Here is a 19,764-nt window from a genome sequence, read left to right on the forward strand (position 1 = left end):
ACATGTCATTTTTTTGTATAGTAATTGTAGACGGCTGGATAGTTTCACTATGTGGAAACGTTCTCTTAGGAGATGGGCAGCGAATTGCTTAGTAGTTATTATGGTAATTACTACAGTAAATCCGAAGTGTATAAATAGGGCCCATTACATTGTAATCGGGTTGGCAATTGTTATCCTTTGGGTTAGCACTTTGGCTACCACTACAACGCTAAATGAAGATATCGACGCGTATATATCGACGGCCATGCTTATCCACGTGTATATCGACGTCATTAGCGTGCGTCGCTATACACGTCGCAGTGTGCGTCGATATACGCGTGGAAAGGCTTTATTTGCCACGCGTATTGCGACGGTTATAGCGACGCGTATAGCAACGCAAAAAAATTTGGGGAAAAAAAACGAAACCCACGCGCAGGGGCCATTTTCACCTGCTCGGATCTTGGCCAAAACCTGCTGCGCAGGTATTATGTCCATCTCCACCCTCCCCAACCCCTCTCTCTCTCTCTCTCTCTCTCTCTCTCTCTCTCTACCTCTACATCGTGTGTGTGTGTGTGTGTGTGTGTGTGTGTGTGTGTGTGTGTGTGTGTGTGTGTGTGTAGGAAAGAGAGAGAGAGAGAGAGAGAGAGAGAGAGAGAGAGAGAGAGAGAGAGAGAGAGAGAGAGAACGGTGTGTGTGTGTGTGTGTGTGTAGGAAAGAGAGAGAGAGAGAGAGAGAGAAAGAGAGCGGTGTGTGTGTGTGTAGGAAAGAGAGAGAGAGAGAGAGAGAGAGAGAGAGAGAGAGAGAGGTGTGTAGGAAATAGAGAGAGAGAGAGAGAGAGAGAGCGGTGTGTGTGTGTGTAGGAAAGAGAGAGAGAGAGGTGTGTGTGTGTGTGTGTGTAGGAAAGAGAGAGAGAGAGAGAGAGAGAGAGAGAGAGAGAGAGAGAGAGAGAGAGAAATGTGTGTGTGTGTGTGTGTGTAGGAAAGAGAGAGAGAGAGAGAGAGAGAGAGAGAGAGAGAGAGAGAGAGAGAGAGAAATGTGTGTGTGTGTGTGTGTAGGAAAGAGAGAGAGAGAGAGAGAGAGAGAGAGAGAGAGAGAGAGAGAGAGAGAGAGAGAGAGAGAAATGTGTGTGTGTGTGTGTGTGTGTGTGTGTGTGTGTGTGTAGGAAAGAGAGAGAGAGAGAGAGAGAGAGAGAGAGAGAGAGAATGTGTGTGTGTGTGTGTGTAGGTAATCAAAGAGAGAGAGAGAGAGAGAGAGAGAGAGAGAATTAATGTATGCTTAGAAAATTAAAATTAAAGAAAAAATAAATAAATAGAGAAATGAAATGAAATGTTATATTAACGTCTTCGAAAGGCCAAAGTGACCTATGAGACATGAAACAAGAAAGTTACAATGTGATGGATCTGATACAAAGTCAGAGTAAGAAGATGATAAAATAAAATATTATGGAATCCTAAACTGTTGGGTGTGGACTAAACGGCTAAACGAGCTAGTTGGGATAGGTAGATCTCCTCCATGGTCAGTACTCTGACCGGGCGTTGTGCATGTCGAGCCAAAATGACCTAGCTAGATCCTCTGATGCAGCCTCTGTCGATGTTGTGTAGTCCTCCGCAGTCGTGGGCGTCTAGATCTCCCTAGATCAGTCGCTCGTTCGATCATTAGAGAGATAGGGAAGTAGAGAGCGAGAGAGAGAGAGAGAGAGAGAGAGAGAGAGAGAGAGAGAGAGAGAGAGAGAGAGAGAGAGAGAGAGAGAGAGAGAGAGAGAGAGATAGTAAATAGAGAGATAGAGAAAGAGAGTTATATATATATATATATAGAGAGAGAGAGAGAGAGAGAGAGAGAGAGAGAGATAGGGAAGTGGAGCTCCAGGAGTTATGGCAGAGAGATAGGAAAATAGGGAAATAGAGAGAGAAAGAGAGATAGCGAGAGCGAGATCGAGAGAGAGAGAAAGAGAGATAGCGAGAGAGAGATCGAGAGAGAAAGATAGATAGCGAGAGAGAGATCAAGAGAGAAAGAACAAGAGATAGGGTACGTAGACAGAGAAGAAACTATGGAACTAAAAGAGGCAAAGGGGTTTTGCTTGCTACATGCATTTCCATGTACACCTGGGAGGGCATGTATGTGTCTACCCATATAGGATTTGACCAATAAAGACGAGATTTTGACCCGATGGTCCTGATCTCCGTACACCTCTGGACCGAGGTGTACGGAGATTGGGCAAGACTAGAGAATGCGAGGTAGTTTACATTGTGAGGAGTATATATATATATATATATATATTAAAACAACATTCATAATCATTGTAGATGGCAACGTCATCAACTAACATGGAGGAAAAGATTGCATGCTCGTGCACGCTCTGCAAGTATCAAATCCTGCGCAATCGTAGGATATGTAATGAGCATGTGCACAAGTACGGAGAGTTTGCTAGAGAAACCGTACAGAATCTGCGATACGACTCCTACGGAACGTGCATTGATTTCCGCGACATAGCACCTACATCTGAGAGAGAGAAAGAAAAAAGATTATGCGTGAAGGTCCAACGAATATAGAGCCACGGATGGAAGCAAAAAAGGGCTTACAGACAGAAGACGACGGCATGGAGGAGATGCTGGATGCTTTCTTCCAGACAAGCGAGGAGAACGCGAACGAAGCAGCACAGAAGCCGTGCGCCTATCTCCTGAAGACATGTTGAGGAAGTTGGCACGTCAACCAATCTATGAAGGCGCCAAAATATCTTTTCTTCGTACTTGTCAGGCGTTTTTGAATCTTCACTCAGTGTACGGGTGGTCAGATGCAAGCATCACTGCTTTCTTTAGGTACTGAGGCGGTCCGGGGCGGGCAACAAGAGAGGCGACCTCTAAACACCCCTCAAGGCTCCCGTCCTGCTCAATTGGGGCTGGGGCAACTACAAGCACAACAAAACAGCAAACCCACAGCCAAACCCAAATAAGATAGGGGCACCACCTAGTTATGGTATGCGAACTAGGACGCAAGAGAGATTTTGGTACAACCAAGAAGATGCACCACACAACACACACAAGCAACCTCACACCAAGACACACACAAAATGGACCAGAGAGAGCTAGAGCAAAGGGAAGAGAGAGAGAAAAGGATCTTGCGTAATACCTTATTTGTGACTTGCAAATGGAGATGGTTTGTTATGATGCTATCGTAGAGCTTGTACAAAAACTCACTCAATGCTTAGTGATTGCTAATCATTGCCAAAACACACACACACACACACTGTCTTAGGGTGTGGGAGACCTCTCACCACAATAACCTCTTACAATGGACACAAAATTGGCAATGAAAAACACACTAAAACACTTTCTAAAATCAAGATCAACCGATAGAAACTCAAAATACACAAGTCACCTTGAATTCACCAAACCATATTGCACAAATGGAAGGACGAAGATTTGAACGTCGAATCACGCCTTTGATGCACCATACCTCAATTTATTGATGATGAAGGAGCATATACAATAGTGGTTTTGAGATTTGAGGAACTCACGCTCTCTCACTTGCAATGTGTAGCTTGAAGGCTTCTCTCACACCAAGAGTGAAGCCCACAAGTGGTTGCTACACCTAAGTCTCTCCTCACGCATAGAGTGTTGGGGTGCTATGTGAGATGTTGGAAGTTGTTTTACAAGAAGGAGAGGGGCCTATTTATAGGTTGGAGACCCCTCATTAAGATTATTAGAAATCCTAATTTACAAGCTAACAAATCAGGATTATGATTTTTTGAATATCAAAACATTGCGGGCCTTCTTTGTCTGCTTGAGTCATGGATGTGGGCTCAAAAAAGAGCATTATTGATGGTAGATAAGGTGAAAGTAAAGTTTTAAGTAAGAAGAGAGAGAGAGAGAGAGAGAGAGAGAGAGAGAGAGAGTTACTTTGTACATGTCTTGAGGTGAGGTGTCTTTTATGGTTAGGTCAATGCTATTTTGTGTTAGTATGTTAGTGGTTAGTGTTAGTAATCACTAGAAAGTTAATGATATATTTACAATGGGTAGAATGGGGGGAATGGTTGAAGTAAGATGGTTGAATGAAGTGAGCAAATCTTTGTGATGGTAAAGCTTGAAGAAGTTTTGGACTTACTTGTATAGGTTCTCAAAATGACTATCGATCTTCTTCTTCGTCTTCCCTTCTTCACGCCACCGCCGCCAAGGTTGATTATCGTGATGAAAATGGTAATTCCGTTGATGAGATTTCTTGATTTGCAGAGGTTAAGCATGGTACACATGCTGAATTTATGTATATATATAAGGAGTAAGATGGAATTGTACTTTGGAGATAATAGAGAGAGGCATAGAGATGGTGTATGTACATGGAGAGCTCATATGAGAGCTATGGGAGTAAGTGGGGAGATTAATGGTGAAGAAGGTGAGAGAAACCATTGAAGGTGCAGGTTTGAGTGAGGGATTGAGAGGAATGTGTGTGTGTGTGTATGTGTAGAAGTGTGGAAAGAGGTGAGAGAAGACTATGGGCTACTTGTGAGAAAAGTGGGCAGACTGCGGTCCACTCAAAAAATCATATCTCACCGGTGGTTGCTTCAAAAATCACCAAAATTTTTGAGGTGATTATTCAGATTTTGTTCCACATTTTCTCTTTTGACCACCGCTCCAAATTCGGAGTGGAGATGGGTGCCAAAAATCTCACCAAAAAGCCTGTTTTTATGCCTGCAAAAGTCTTTTAGTGGCCCCCTCCTTTGTTGAATTTGTACAATGCATCCAAGAGTGAGCCCCTCCTTTGTCATATCATAATACAAAGCATCCAAGTTTCCCTTGACACATGCATGGAGGAGGATTATTGGTGAATAAAGAAATATATACATGGTGGGACTAGTGTATGGACTATTCATGGACTAGTACTAAGATTCATTTGAGATGACACCCAAGGAAACAAATTTTCTGCAGTGAGAATTACAAAAGGTTTTGGTAGCAAGTAGGATCTAAAATTTCTCACCGCAAACATGAGAGAAAGCATCATGAGTTCTGCTTCTGTGTAGCTTCTCTCCAAGGCATTCATGACCCTACTAGCAAAGTAGATGGGTCGCATCCTGGTACTGTGGGGATCTTGTTGTAGCAACACATCACCAATTGTTTCCTTCCCAACACTAGAGCTAACAAAGAATGTGTACTCCCAACAAGGAGGCATGAGTGTTGGTAGCTCTGACAAAATGACTTTAATGTTACAAAAGTACTCTTCAAGCTCATCAGACCATGCAAATTCTACTTGTTGTGTCAACTTTTGCAAAGGGTGAAGTAACTCCAAGGCTAAGTGAATGAAGCGTGACATATACTTCACCTTTTGAATGAATGAGATGACCTCCTTAAGACTCTTTGGTGATGGTAGCTCAATGAGAGCTTTTGGCTTTGCTGGATCCACCTCAATACCTTTATAGGAAACCTTGTGACCAAGCAAGATCACTTCATCCTCACCTATGTGACACTTGTCGGGGTTGAGCTGACCTCCCATGTCATAAAGCTTCTTCAATCCTTCTTCTACCCTTTGTAGATGCAATGATTTTGAGCTATAAATGCAGAAATCATCAATGAACACCCTAATTGACTTTCCAAAGAATGCTTGAAACACCATGTTCATGAAACGTTGGAATGTTGTAGGAGCATTTTTCAGACCAAATGGCATGACTCTAAAAGCATAACAACCCCAAGGAGTGATAAAGGTTGTTTTCAATTGATCTTCCAATGCGATACCTATTTGAAAGTAACCTGAGTATCCATCACACACAGTGTACTTCTCATGACCAGCTACCTCATTTAGTATCTCATCTTGAAATGGGAGGGGAAAGTGATCTCTTTTTGTTGCCTCATTGAGTGGACGGTAATCCACACACACCCTCCACTTACCATTTTTCTTAGGAGTGACAACAACGGGAGAGACCCACTCTGAATTCTCCACTGGATAAATGAAACCTGCTGCTAGAAGCTTTCTTACCTCCTTGAGTAAAGCCTGCTCCTTGATGACTCCTAGCCTTTGTAGCTTTTGAGCCTTAGGTGTGGCCTCTGGCTTCAACTCAATTTTGTGTTGAATAGCATCTACTCCACGCACATCAGTGTGGTCTTTAGCAAAAAGCTTAGGAAATTTCCTTAACACACCTTTGAACTCCTCTCTTTCATCCTTTGTAAGTGTTGTAGACAACATACCTTCTAACATTCCTTCATCTTCCACATTTTGGTTCTCTTGGGAACCTACCTCCTCCAACCCTTGACAAGAGGTCTCTTGGTTGGTTGGCTTAAACCTTACCCCCATGACTTCGATTGAAGACTCCTCTTCAGTAATGCTGCCGCTACTTTCTTCTTCCGAAGTGCTATTGGTCCAACCTTCCTCCATCTCACCTTGAGATGATTCTTCATGGAGCTCCTCTTGGCGTTGCTCCTTCATGTCAAAGACAACCTTCTTATGATTGTCATTCCTGCAAATTAATTTTCCACTCTCCCAATCCTGCAAAGCTCGCATTTTCATTAGCCATGGTCTTCCTAGGATAAATGGATAACCACTTCACTTGGTCGACATAACATAAAAATCCACCGCCTTCTTAATCCCAAAAGCCTCTACAAAAACATTTTTACAAATGCCTACACACCTAGATTTGCTATTGTTTGCCATCTTCACTTTGATTTCAGGTATCTCATGAATGTGCATACCTAATCTTTGCATGAGTCCTTCTGTCATGATGCAAATTTGTGCACCCCCATCCACTAGACCTTTCCTAACCAATCTCCCTTTTATGTAACAATCTAGCACAAGTGTAATATCCTCATTCATTTTAGCATGCGCAATTTTTACAAAAGGCACACTCTCTTTTACCTTTCTCCTAGTGCTAACTGCCTTTGTTAAATCCCTCCTAACTTGTGGACATAATGCAAGAAATTGACGCCATGCGATATCAAGACCCTTACCTCTCATATCTTCCAACAAGTTGTATGGAGCCATACCATGTCCAAGAGGGAAGTCTTAGAGATTGATACGACGTCGAGTTCTCTTAGCTTCCTTGGTCTCCTTTGCCTTCTTGCCTCGTCCATGGTCACTCTGTGATGTGACACCTTCTTTCTCTTTACCTTTTCCTCGGCCACGCTTAATGCCATTTGCTTCCATGTCAACCTCTCTTGAATTTGTCACCTCTACCACATGCACATTTGGGTCTGGCAAAGGTGGAACTCCTTCCACTCCTTGTGGAGGTGGTCTTGCTCCATTTGGCCTTTGTAGAAGTCGTGGTTGCTGACTAGTTCCTTCACCTGCATTCATCACTGGGTAATTCAAGTTAGGTCTCCCTGGCTCCCCACGGGGCCAAGGACAATTATACATTCCATGTCCAGACTCACCGCAATTCCAACATTGCAAGACTCTCCTAGGTCGTGAATCTCGCTCTTCAGACTTCTTTGCTTGTCCCTTTGGACCTACAGCTTGTGCAAGGTGAATTGACAAGCTGCTTTAAGATTCATTTAACTTCTCAATCACTTCTGCCGTTACCTGAGGAAGCTCCCTAGATGTTGATGCTTGTGACTTACCTTTGGGTCTAAGACCTTCTATTGGAACCTCCCCCCTTAAGCACTTGAGTTTCCTATATTTCTCAGCAGCCCAAGTTTCAGTTGCTTCAAAGGTAGCAGGTGCACCGGCCTCAACTTTTATCTTAAGGTCAGGAAAGAGTCCGGCTATGAACCTCTCCTTCTTTAGGAACTCTGCACCATTACCAGGGTTAGCAACATTTCTCACCCATACAGCCCAAAGACATAGAAACTCTTGCTTGTACAAGTAGTAGTCATCTAAGTCTTTTTGCTTATCATAAACAATGTCTTGCCATAGTTTTTGAGTGTTTTGGGGATCAAAGAAGTATTTCTTGAAACGATTCAAAACTTCTGTGTAATTCCCCTTAACTTCCTCAGGCAAAGAGTCAAACCAAGTGCTAGCATCTTTCCTAAGGACCGCCTCAAAAATTCCTCTCCAGGCTCTCCAAAGAAAAGAGGATATCCAGACATTTGGCGTTGGCTCTCCATTGAATTGATTTCAAAGCGATGCACGTTTTTTGTTTTTTCTTTCTTTAAAATATTTACACAATAATATTTTCTAGATTGCAACCTATTCTACAACAAAATACAAATATTCACATCAAATGACCTATGATAATCAATAAGAGGTAGAATGACAGGGTTTGGTAACGCGAGAATTTCTCCTACTCTTTGGGCACCAAACATGAACACCATACGTTGTTGAAAGTGGATCTTCCTACTAATTGCAACGTTTATTCTAATGTGTGGAGTGAAATGGAAGGGAAAAACCTCTATTCATGGGCCATTATCCATGGTCTATGCATGACCTAATGCTTAAAACAAAACAAAAATATAGACGTCCACACTAAGGTCGTACCTAATGAGAGGCAAAATAAAGGGATTTACTGATGCGTTTATCTCTGCCAACCTAAGGGGCCCTAAAATTCTATGGATTACATGTTGAAATTGCAACCTAGTACTAACAGATATGTGTACCTTTTGCCTTGCAATCGGAATGAAAGGATCATATAGATTCTCGTGATTCCTGCAACCTACTTGCCTATGCTAAAGGTTGAACCTACACAAAACATACACAACTTGGTTCCTCCGTGGGGGCACCAAAATTGAGGCGGTCCGGGGCGGGCAACAAGGGAGGCGACCTCTAAACAGCCCTCAAGGATCCCGTGCTCCTCAGTTGGGGCTGGGGCAACTACAAGCACAACAAAACAGCAACCCCACAGCCAAACCCAAACAAGATAGGGGCACCACCTAGTTATGGTATGCAAACTAGGACGCAAGAGAGATTTTGGTACAACTAAGAAGATGCACCACACAACACACACAAGCAACCTCACACCAAGACACACACAAAATGGACCAGAGAGAGCTAGAGCAAAGGGAAGAGAGAGAGAAAAGGACCTTGCGTAATACCTTATTTGTGACTTGCAAATGGAGATGGTTTGTTATGATGCTATCGTAGAGCTTGTACAAAAACTCACTCAATGCTTAGTGATTGCTAATCATTGCCAAAACACACACACACACACACTGTCTTAGGGTGTGGGAGACCTCTCACCACAATACCCTCTTACAATGGACACAAAATTGGCAATGAAAAACACACTAAAACACTTTCTAAAATCAAGATCAACCGATAGAAACTCAAAATACACAAGTCACCTTGAATTCACCAAACCATATTGCACCTTGAACGTCGAATCACGCCTTTGATGCACCATACCTCAATTTATTGATGATGAAGGAGCATATACAATAGTGGTTTTGAGATTTGAGGAACTCACGCTCTCTCACTTGCAATGTGTAGCTTGAAGGCTTCTCTCACACCAAGAGTGAAGCCCACAAGTGGTTGCTACACCTAAGTCTCTCCTCACGCATAGAGTGTTGGGGTGCTATGTGAGATGTTGGAAGTTGTTTTACAAGAAGGAGAGGGGCCTATTTATAGGTTGGAGACCCCTCATTAAGATTATTAGAAATCCTAATTTACAAGCTAACAAATCAGGATTATGATTTTTTGAATATCAAAACATTGCGGGCCTTCTTTGTCTGCTTGAGTCATGGATGTGGGCTCAAAAAAGAGCATTATTGATGGTAGATAAGGTGAAAGTAAAGTTTTAAGTAAGGAGAGAGAGAGAGAGAGAGAGAGAGAGAGAGAGAGAGAGAGAGAGAGAGAGAGAGAGAGAGTTACTTTGTACATGTCTTGAGGTGAGGTGTCTTTTATGGTTAGGTCAATGCTATTTTGTGTTAGTATGTTAGTGGTTAGTGTTAGTAATCACTAGAAAGTTAATGATATATTTACAATGGGTAGAATGGGGGGAATGGTTGAAGTAAGATGGTTGAATGAAGTGAGCAAATCCTTGTGATGGTAAAGCTTGAAGAAGTTTTGGACGTACTTGTATAGGTTCTCAAAATGACTATCGATCTTCTTCTTCGTCTTCCCTTCTTCACTCCACCGCCGCCAAGGTTGATTATCGTGATGAAAATGGTAATTCCGTTGATGAGATTTCTTGATTTGCAGAGGTTAAGCATGGTACACATGCTGAATTTATGTATATATATAAGGAATAAGATGGAATTGTACTTTGGAGATAATAGAGAGAGGCATAGAGATGGTGTATGTACATGGAGAGCTCATATGAGAGCTATGGGAGTAAGTGGGAAAGTTAATGGTGAAGAAGGTGAGAGAAACCATTGAAGGTGCAGGTTTGAGTGAGGGATTGAGAGGAATGTGTGTGTGTGTGTGTGTGTGTAGAAGTGTGGAAAGAGGTGAGAGAAGACTATGGGCTACTTGTGAGAAAAGTGGGCAGACTGGGGTCCACTCAAAAAATCATATCTCACCGGTGGTTGCTTCAAAAATCACCAAAATTTTTGAGATGATTATTCAGATTTTGTCCCACATTTTCTCTTTTGACCACCGCTCCAAATTCGAAGTGGAGATGGGTGCCAAAAATCTCACCAAAAAGCTTGTTTTTATGCCTGCAAAAGTCTTTTAGTGGCCCCCTCCTTTGTTGAATTTGTACAATGTATCCAAGAGTGAGCCCCTCCTTTGTCATATCATAATACAAAGCATCCAAGTTTCCCTTGACACATGCATGGAGGAGGATTATTGGTGAATAAAGAAATATATACATGGTGGGACTAGTGTATGGACTATTCATGGACTTTAGCTCAATGAGCACATGGTGTTAGAATAATGAGTAAAAATAATAATAAAAATATGGAGGAATTATGGATATGGAAAGATATTGGAATCATATGATATGGCCCCTCTTTGTATTATTTTGGGTGAAAGAGGAAAAGGTATGCAAGTAAATAATATAATAAACGTGACCAATGAGTAGAAATCAATTTTTTTATTTTCACGAAGGTGAGGGTGAAAATGTGGGAGTGATTTGTATAACGGAAAAATATGAGGTTAGAGTATGTACATATTGGCAAAAAATATACTTATGGTGTAAGAGGGTGAAAGAAGGCATACACAGATTTAATAAAACACACACCTAAGTAGAAATATTTAAATAAAATAAAAAATCCCTATATTTAGGCCATATATACAATGAAATATTTACACACGAAGAGGCCATAATATACTTTTTTTATTTTTTTATTTTTTTTATTTTTTTTTTTGGCTGAACAAGCCCAGTGACTAGCTAGCTGAGGATTTTAAGAAGATATGGGAAAAGCCCCCTAACTCACACACGCCTATGTACAATGAAAAGGTAAGAATAGCCACAGTGTTTAGGTGATTTTGGTAGGGTGGGATAACTCACTATGGAAATTACGGAGAGCCGAAAAATGGCTATTAGTACGTAATTTACAAAAGAGATTTTCCGATTGCAACGGTGATGTGCTCTGAGAGCTTTTTAATTTAATGTGGCTTAAATAGGTTATTGCGGGAGCAACTTCTCCCGGTTGGCAATGAAATGCCCTCCTCCAGGCCAGACGCAAAGCAACTTCTGACCTTAGCTGGCGTGGACTACAACAAGATTCATGCATGTCCAAATGATTGCATTCTTTTTCGCAATGAATTCGCAGATTGTTTGTCGTGTCCTAAGTGCGGAGCAATGCGCTACAAACAAGATGCAGTTGGTGAGACAGTGCCATCTAAAGTGTTGCGGCATTTCCCTATTATTCCTAGGATTAAAAACATGTTTCGTTGTGGTTCCATTGCAAAGTTGATGCGGTGGCATTCTACCGTGTTCTGACGTTTTATTTTACTTTCTTTGTACAGGACTTTAGTAGGGCAGACCAGATTCCAGATCCCGCTTCCATGAGTGCAGATACATTCATGGGCTTCGTTACACGGATGATGCCTGCTCAGATGGCAGAGGCTTCTCAGTACTGGGTAGCCAGAGGCACGGGTACTACGCCTCCGGGCTTCACACCCGAGGGTCCGACGCCTAGGGGGGGGACGCCTACGGAGTTCAGGACGCCTATGGGTACGATGCCTGCTTCTCCCATCACGGCCGCTTCGACACCTAGGGGTGGGGCAGAGGCAGGTACATCCTCATCTCCACAGCACAGGCGCACTCGCCAATCTCGGCGATCGTTAGGTGGAGGTGGTGGTTGTTGTGGAGGAGGGTCCACAGATGCTTCGACCCCTCCTCGCTCACGACCCCCGTCCTACCCAGGCACACCTCTCGACACACCTCTTGGCACACCTCGGACACCTTGGGGGGCACACGATCCTAGTGCCTCCAAGCTCTATACTGTATGGGCAGATGGTTCTGTTGACATGGATAGAGTCGGGACTGAGATGTGACAGTGGATTCGCCAGCTCGCGGAGCTGCAGTTTTCGACCAGCCTTCTGACGTCTTGGGGTGATCAGGATAAGGACAAAGTCAATTACATAGTGGAGACCATCATGAGAGAGTACCAGCCTGCTCCGGGCTCTTCCATTGTTCCGAGGAGGTGGATCAAGGGTGTTGCACGGGACACCGTGAAACATCGACGAGATGCAGCTCGGAAGGCTTTCAGGACCGGCTCGCCGAAGCCTTCGGGCATCCCACACGAGACGTGGCTGCATATCAGCGAGGATGAGCGGACAGCGGCCACGCGGTTCAGACAGCAATGTGAGGCTGTGCAGGTACGACAGATGGCTAGGGAGACATCTCATCTTGGCAGCAGAGGCTTCGACAGCTTTCGCTATGATTTTGTGAGTTTCTAATCCAATCTTAACTATGGCGTTTTTTAAAACACGGTGAATCATGTATTCTTATTACTTTGATTTTTGTATAAACGCAGAATCTTGCGATGCATCGAGCTCTGACACGCGAGGAGGAGTCAGATGGATATCACAGAGGTATCTATGAAGTACTGAATGATCTTGAAGCTTCAGGAGAGCCTGTAGACTGGGAGGCCTTACAGTCTCGTTGATCGCTTGAGGTGAGACGTTAATATGTGTGAGTTGATTTAATTAAGTCAGTATATGTGAAGTAATATCAATACTAATTTTGTGAGTTGTCCTATGTGCAGGTTGCGACGCCTAGTCATTAGTGGACCAGATTTCATATATATGCTTTGTGAGACACAGACACGCTTCTGTGTCTCTTTTTTGTACAGACAGTTAGTGTTCAGACAGTTATTGTTTCCCTTATGGTTATGATTATTGTCATTGTCATTGTATAGACAATCATTGTTTCCCTTTCTGGTTATGCTTATGGTTATTGTTAATTTTGTTTATGGTTATGGTTATCTGCATTATGGTTTTGATCAAAGTGGTTATGTCCGGTTATGGTTTTAAGTTATGGTTATGCTTTTAAGTTATGGTTATGGTTCGTTATGGTTATGCTTTTAAGTTATGGTTATGCTTTTCAGTTGGTACGGTTGTCTTTCATTGGCCTTAAATCTCATGTGAGATCCTACATGGATAGCATGTAGGAGGCGTATACACATGATATGGTTTTTTTTGAAAAGTTTATGTAAAAACAAAGGGAACTCTACCGAAATTTCTGCGCGTGGGAGCATGGTTGATTTTGGTGATGCTCGCTTTCTTGGGCAGAGGGCAGGAAGTCTGGCTGTGGCTGTGTCCATCTTTTAACTGGGCACAGGCCAGGCTACCTGCCCTCTGTCCAAGAAAAAAAATTTCTGTTATGGTCGTTGCTATGTGCGTGGCAATCTGCGTCGCTATCTGCGTAGCAATATGCGTCGCTATGAGTGTGGCAATCTGCGTCGCTACCTGCGTGGCAATCAGCGTCGCTATCTGCGTCTATACCTACGTCGCAAATAGCGACAGGTTCACAGCGACGCGTATAGCGACGCACATAGCGACGCTCTGCGTCGATATCTGCGTCGATGACACCTTTTTTGTTGTAGTGTACACTTGTACTTGAGAATCATTGGCAGTTGTTGTCAGCTGTACTCTCTTTGTAAATCATATTCACTGTAATCTTTTATCTGTAATCCCAATCATGGCAGATATTCCAGTTACACTTACTTCTTGTCCAGTACTCTGAATCTGAATCTGAACATTATTTCCAGTACATAAGTCTGATTCTTATTCCAGTATCCAAATTCCAGCCTAGTTTCTGATTTCTGTCTAGTGTACTATCTGAAATCTTCTCACACAAGTAGTTGAAATCTTCTAACACTGGAATTAGCTGTCTCAAGAGATCAGCTCCAATTCCATTTTGGCGATCACGGTGGCTCGAGCTGAAGCTCGTTGACTGAAAGACTCTTCTCCCAGTTGGAAGTTTTCAGCAATGGCACCTAAATCCAGTCGTGGCTGGAAATCCACCATTCGTGTTGACCCTATTCCTGAGGAGTCCAGAAGAGAGTCTGACCCCAAGCAAGAGAAGATGAGTGACACTGAGGCTCACGAGGAGCATAGTCAGGCTGATGAGGCACAGGACTCACAGCAGTTCAGTCATTCTCGACGCCGTCGGGCACAACAGGAAGCATAAAAAGCCAAGAGTTCCAAGAGTTCTCGGTCCCGGTAGGGGGATGAGGGTACCAAGGGAAGTAAAGGTAGTCACCGTACTTCTAGCAGACATGCCAAAGAAGACACTGACACCGAGACAGAGACGGAGATTGATTGGGATGCTTACACTAACAATTGCAAGAAGACTTCCAAGTGCCATTCTGAATCCAAGAAGAGAAGTGGCAGGATCCGTGGTAATCGAAATGATTACACATCTTCCCTAAAAATCTCTTTTCCAATCTTCAGGGGAGGTAAGATGGATGATCCAGACGTTCACATACAGGCTTTTGAGCAGTATGCTGAACTGAAAAATATTAATGAAGATGATTGGTGGGAATATTTCCCGCAAACCTTGAAGGAGGCAGCGAGGAAATGGTATTACCATTACCCCGCCTGCCAGCTCAGATCATACAAAAAATTTCTTAAAGCCTTCAGGTTGGAATATTCCGACAACAGAGGGGATGAAGATATCCTCTGTGAACTAGATCAGATCAAACAGCGGAATCTATCAGTCCGAAGTTATGTGGAAAAGATCAAGGAGCTAACCAGGCAGTTACAGGAACCGCCATCTGAGAAGAGGTTGAGGGCATGGTTTCTGAATGGTTTCAGAAGCAAAAAGCTTAGGGAGCAAGAGGTACCAGCTCCTACCAAGAAATTCAATGATCTGGTCCAAAAGGGCACTGAAGCTGGAACAGCAGGCCAAGAAGGAAAAGAGTCACAAGAAGCAAAGGTCCAGTAGCAGTAGTTTTGCTACTGAAAGCTCTGATTCCAGTGAGGTGTCCAGTAGCTCCGAAAGCAGCTCTAATGAACGATCCAAGGAGAAGTCAAAGAAGGGATCTTGGACCAAGAAAATTGAAGAAATGGTGAGACAGATTGCCGAAATTAGCCACACAAGATAGCCAGTTCAGAAGATGGAGACTTGGTGTTCAAAATGTAAATCCAAGGACCATATCTCCAATGAATTTCCACAATGTACCTACTGTAAGGCTTTTGGTCATCTATGGAACAATTGTGGCATCAAGATTCACCACTTTAAGAAGGGCAAAGATCTGTCAGTGGTCGCCTACACTGAACCAGTGAAGGTAGAACCCGTCAAAGTAGCTCAAGAGGAGAGACCAGGTACCAGTGGTACTGGTCAGGGACGTGGCCGATTCCAACCGGGTATGGGCCGAGGCAGAGGACATAGAAACTTCCAGAATAGGAGCATGAATTGCTACACTTGTGGGAAGTATGGCCATTTTGCATCCCAATGCCCAGATGCACCTGCAACTACTACTATTGAGGCTAAGGTACCAGAGCCAGTCCCAGTACGGGTAGTCACTAGAAGCAAGGGTGTAGTTATTGAAGAAATTCCAGATACTTCAGAAACACCAGTCAATCCTACCAGCAGCAAGTGGGCTCAACAAAGAGAAATTTGGAAGGCCAAAGGTAAAGAGAAGGTGGTAGATGAATGGCAAGAGCAGAGGGAACTAGCGGCTAAAATCACGGAGGATTTAGCCAAGAAGCTGCCAGAGCAGCCAGAAAGTTCTAAAGCTAGAGTCATTCAGAGGATACCAGCCCAATCAACTAATAAGGATCATCCAATACCGGCCATACCAGAGACAATGTTGGCTGCAGTACAAGGACTAGTTGATGAATTGAGAGTTGATGGAAGGAGTGGAAGCGCTGCAAAAGAGGAATGGTAGTGTGAAGATACCAGTTCTTCGAGCTCTGACAATCAGTCTGACCAAGAGAGGAAAGAAATTCATGTGAAAATTTGTGATAGAATTCAGAAGTTGACTGTAGAGCTGGAGTATATCAGACTAACCTTGCCTGAAGTGGCCAACTTTATCAGACAGCGCAGGAAAGCTGAGGCGGAGACCAGAACAGTGGACCTGACGGTCGTCCGAGATGATGAAGTTCCACTTATTCAAGTGGACTCCAAGGTTAGGAAGCAGTGGGAACCTCTCTCAAGTGTTATCTTGGATGGAGGAGCAGGAGTCAACATAATGGGAGTTCATCTCCAACAGAGAATGGGTATCACTAATCTAAAGCCAGCACCATTTAAAGTGCGAATGGCAGATCACAGAGTGGTACAAGCGATGGGTATGATTGAAAATATGCAGATAAGAGTTGGGAGGGAAAAATTTAAAACCAGTTTCTTAGTTCTGGATGTGCAAGGGGCATATGGGATGCTGCTAGGGTGCCCATGGTTGAGAACAGCACATGTTGTTCATGACTATGCAAACCAAACATTAACCATAGAAGGGAACAATGGCAGAATTCAAATCTAGACAAACAATACTAGGAGCTGGAGAAAATAACTGAGGCTGAAGGAGTTATGTCAGAAGTACAGAGCCAAGAAGATCGAGCGAATGTTAGCAGCCATGAACATATTCCTTTAGCAGAGATTGACTTGAATGCACTCTTGCTGAATAAATAGCAGGCTGACAAGCAGAAAAGACAATTCCCCGATCAGTTTACTAAAACCAACACAGGGGAAAGAACAGTTTAGCTAACTTGAAGGGTGGTGGAATCAGCTGATACTGGTATGGTAGAGGAACCAGTACGTTCTGAAGAGTACCCAGTAGATCAGAGTGCTGATTCAGAAATGAATGGACCATCTTGGGGTTATGCTGAAGAGTCGACCAAACAAAAAGGAGGCGGGTCTAATTGGTTGCTTCCAAAGCATGGAGGAATGGAACCTAGGATGAGAGGATAGTCCTAGGATGATCAAGGTCAACAAGCATCTAAACCCGGCAATGAAGGATAAGGCACGTAGGATGTTCTAGAACTATAAAGACGTGTTTTCTTGGGAACATACAGACCTGAAGGGAGTGGATCCTGAAGTATGTCAACACCGAATACCGTTGAAGCCAGATGCTAGGCCAGTACAACTGCAAAGATACCGAATGAACCCCAACTATGCAAAGAAGGTCAAAGAGGAGATTGATAATCTTCTCAGGGCTGGGTTCATCACAGAGGTGGCTAGTAGCGATTTTCTATTTCCCATATTCTTCGTTCCCAAGAAGAATGGGAAATTGAGAGTTTGTGTCGACTATAGGAAACTCAACACCCAAACTATCAAAGATACATTTCCATTGCCTTTTACTGACATGTTGCTTGATGAGATCGCAAGATATGAAATGTATAGCTTCATGGATGGTTACAGTGGCTATAACCAGTTACAGATCGCTCCTAAAGATAGAGTGAAGACCACTTTCATCACCGAGTGGGGAGCTTTCATGTATCTGGTGATGCCTTTTGGCCTGTGCAATGCACCAGCTACCTTTTAGCGGTGTATGATGGAGATGTTTAATGAATTCCTTCATCGGTTCCTCGCCATTTTTATGGATGACTTTACTGTCTATTCAAATGAGGAACAGCACCTACTATTCCTAGAGATGGTTTTCAAACGCTGTCAGGAGAAGCGGATTTGTTTGAATCCATTCAAATCTGTTTTCCTAGTCTGGAAGGGACAGCTACTAGGACATGTGGTTTCCCGAAATAGAATAGAGATGGCCAATGACAAAATTCAGTGTGTTCAGCAAGCTTCAGAATTGCTTCAGAATTGAGCTCTTTCTTGGGTTATGTGAATTTCCATAGAAGATTTGTACATAAGTTTGCTTCTCAAGCAGTACCACTATATGAGCTTACAAAGTAGACCAGTAAGTTCAACTGGACTGTTGAATGTGAGGAGCTTCCAGAATCTAAAAAATGTCATTATCAGTAAACCAGTCCTTAGGCAGCCAAACTGGGATATTATTTTCCACGTACATGTAGATGCTTCGGGATTGGCAATGGGGGCAATATTAGCTCAGCCAGACGGAAGGATTGATTATCCGGTTTATTTTGCCAGTCGTCGCAGATTCAGTCAGGCTGAACAAGGCTATACAACTACTAAAAGAGAAGCCCTTGGAATGGTTTTCAGTGCTACAAAGTTCAGGCATTACCTGTTGGGAAAATTGTTCCATTTTTATGTGGACCATCAGGCTCTTCTATTTTTTATTAATAAAGTCATTATTCAAGGCAGGCTGATAAGATGGATGATGTTCCTAATGGAGTTTGAATTCAGAATTTTCCATAATCCTGGCAAGAATCATTGTGGAGATAATTTTCTCTCAAGAAGTACAGAACGATATTCAGAATCACCCTTGAGAGATGAACCAGTGGATGCTGACTTATTTCAGTTATATGCAGGAGAATCAGTTGATCCTGAATGGTACAATGTTTATCAATTTCTTTCCCAAGGTGCTTTTCCAGAGGACTGGAAGCAGAACCAGAAGAAAGCTCTGATCATAAAAAGCCTGAAATTTACTATCATCAGAGGATTACTCTATCGACTGGGTGTGGATGGTATACTTCGACATTGTGTCCCTATGGAAGGAAGAATGCAAGTGATTTTAGAAGCACATAATGGTGAATCTGGTGGACACTTTTCCAACGAAGTAACCTACAAGAAGATTCTGCAAGCTGGTCTGTGGTGGCAAACACTGATTGTTGATGTCAGAAGTTTTTGTAAAACTTGTGACATATGCCAAAGAATGGGTCGACCAACAGCTGCAGATATGACTCCTTTGACGCCAGTACAACCACTGGGAGTGTTCATGAAATGGGGACTAGATTTTATGGGACCTTTTAAGAAGGTTACCCCCAGGAAGAACAAGTACATAGTAATGGCTACTTGTTATGTAACTAAGTGGGTTGAAGCTAAGGCTCTTCTTGACAACACAGCCAAGTCAACTGCAAGGTTTCTATTTGAGAATATTTTCTGCCGATATGGATGTCCAGTAGAGATTGTGTCAAATCAAGGAACACATTTTATCAATGACACTATGGAAATCCTATTGGATATGCTTTCAGTCAAGCATCGGAAATCTACTCCTTACTATCTCAGATGCAATGGACAGGCTGAAAGTAGAAACAAGATAATCAAGACTATTCTCACTAAGGTGGTGAAAGAAACCAGACCAGTGGGATTTGAAACTCGACTGCTCTATGGGCGTATAGTACAGCTTATAAGGTCACTACTGGAATGACACCATTCAGAATGGTGTATGGCACTGAATCTGTGGTTCCTATGGAGTTTGTGATCCCAAGTCTGAGAATGGCTGTGAAGTATCGCTTAGACTTCAACCACAATTTGAAAAAGCGCCTAGATGAACTGATGCAGTTAGATGAACTCAGGCAACGGGCTATGTTGGAACAAGAAATTATTTAACAATGAAGGAAGCACTGGCATGACCGCCAGATTAAGGTTTGGGAATTTCAGAAAGGAGATTTAGTGCTCCTATATCAGTCTAGACTGGGTCCAAAGAAGCCAAACCTAAAGATTGCCTGGGCAGGACCATTTGA

This window comes from Adiantum capillus-veneris, chromosome 11 (assembly GCF_014529385.1).
Source record: "Adiantum capillus-veneris isolate H3 chromosome 11, ASM1452938v2, whole genome shotgun sequence".
In the NCBI taxonomy this organism is placed as follows: Eukaryota; Viridiplantae; Streptophyta; class Polypodiopsida; order Polypodiales; family Pteridaceae; genus Adiantum; species Adiantum capillus-veneris.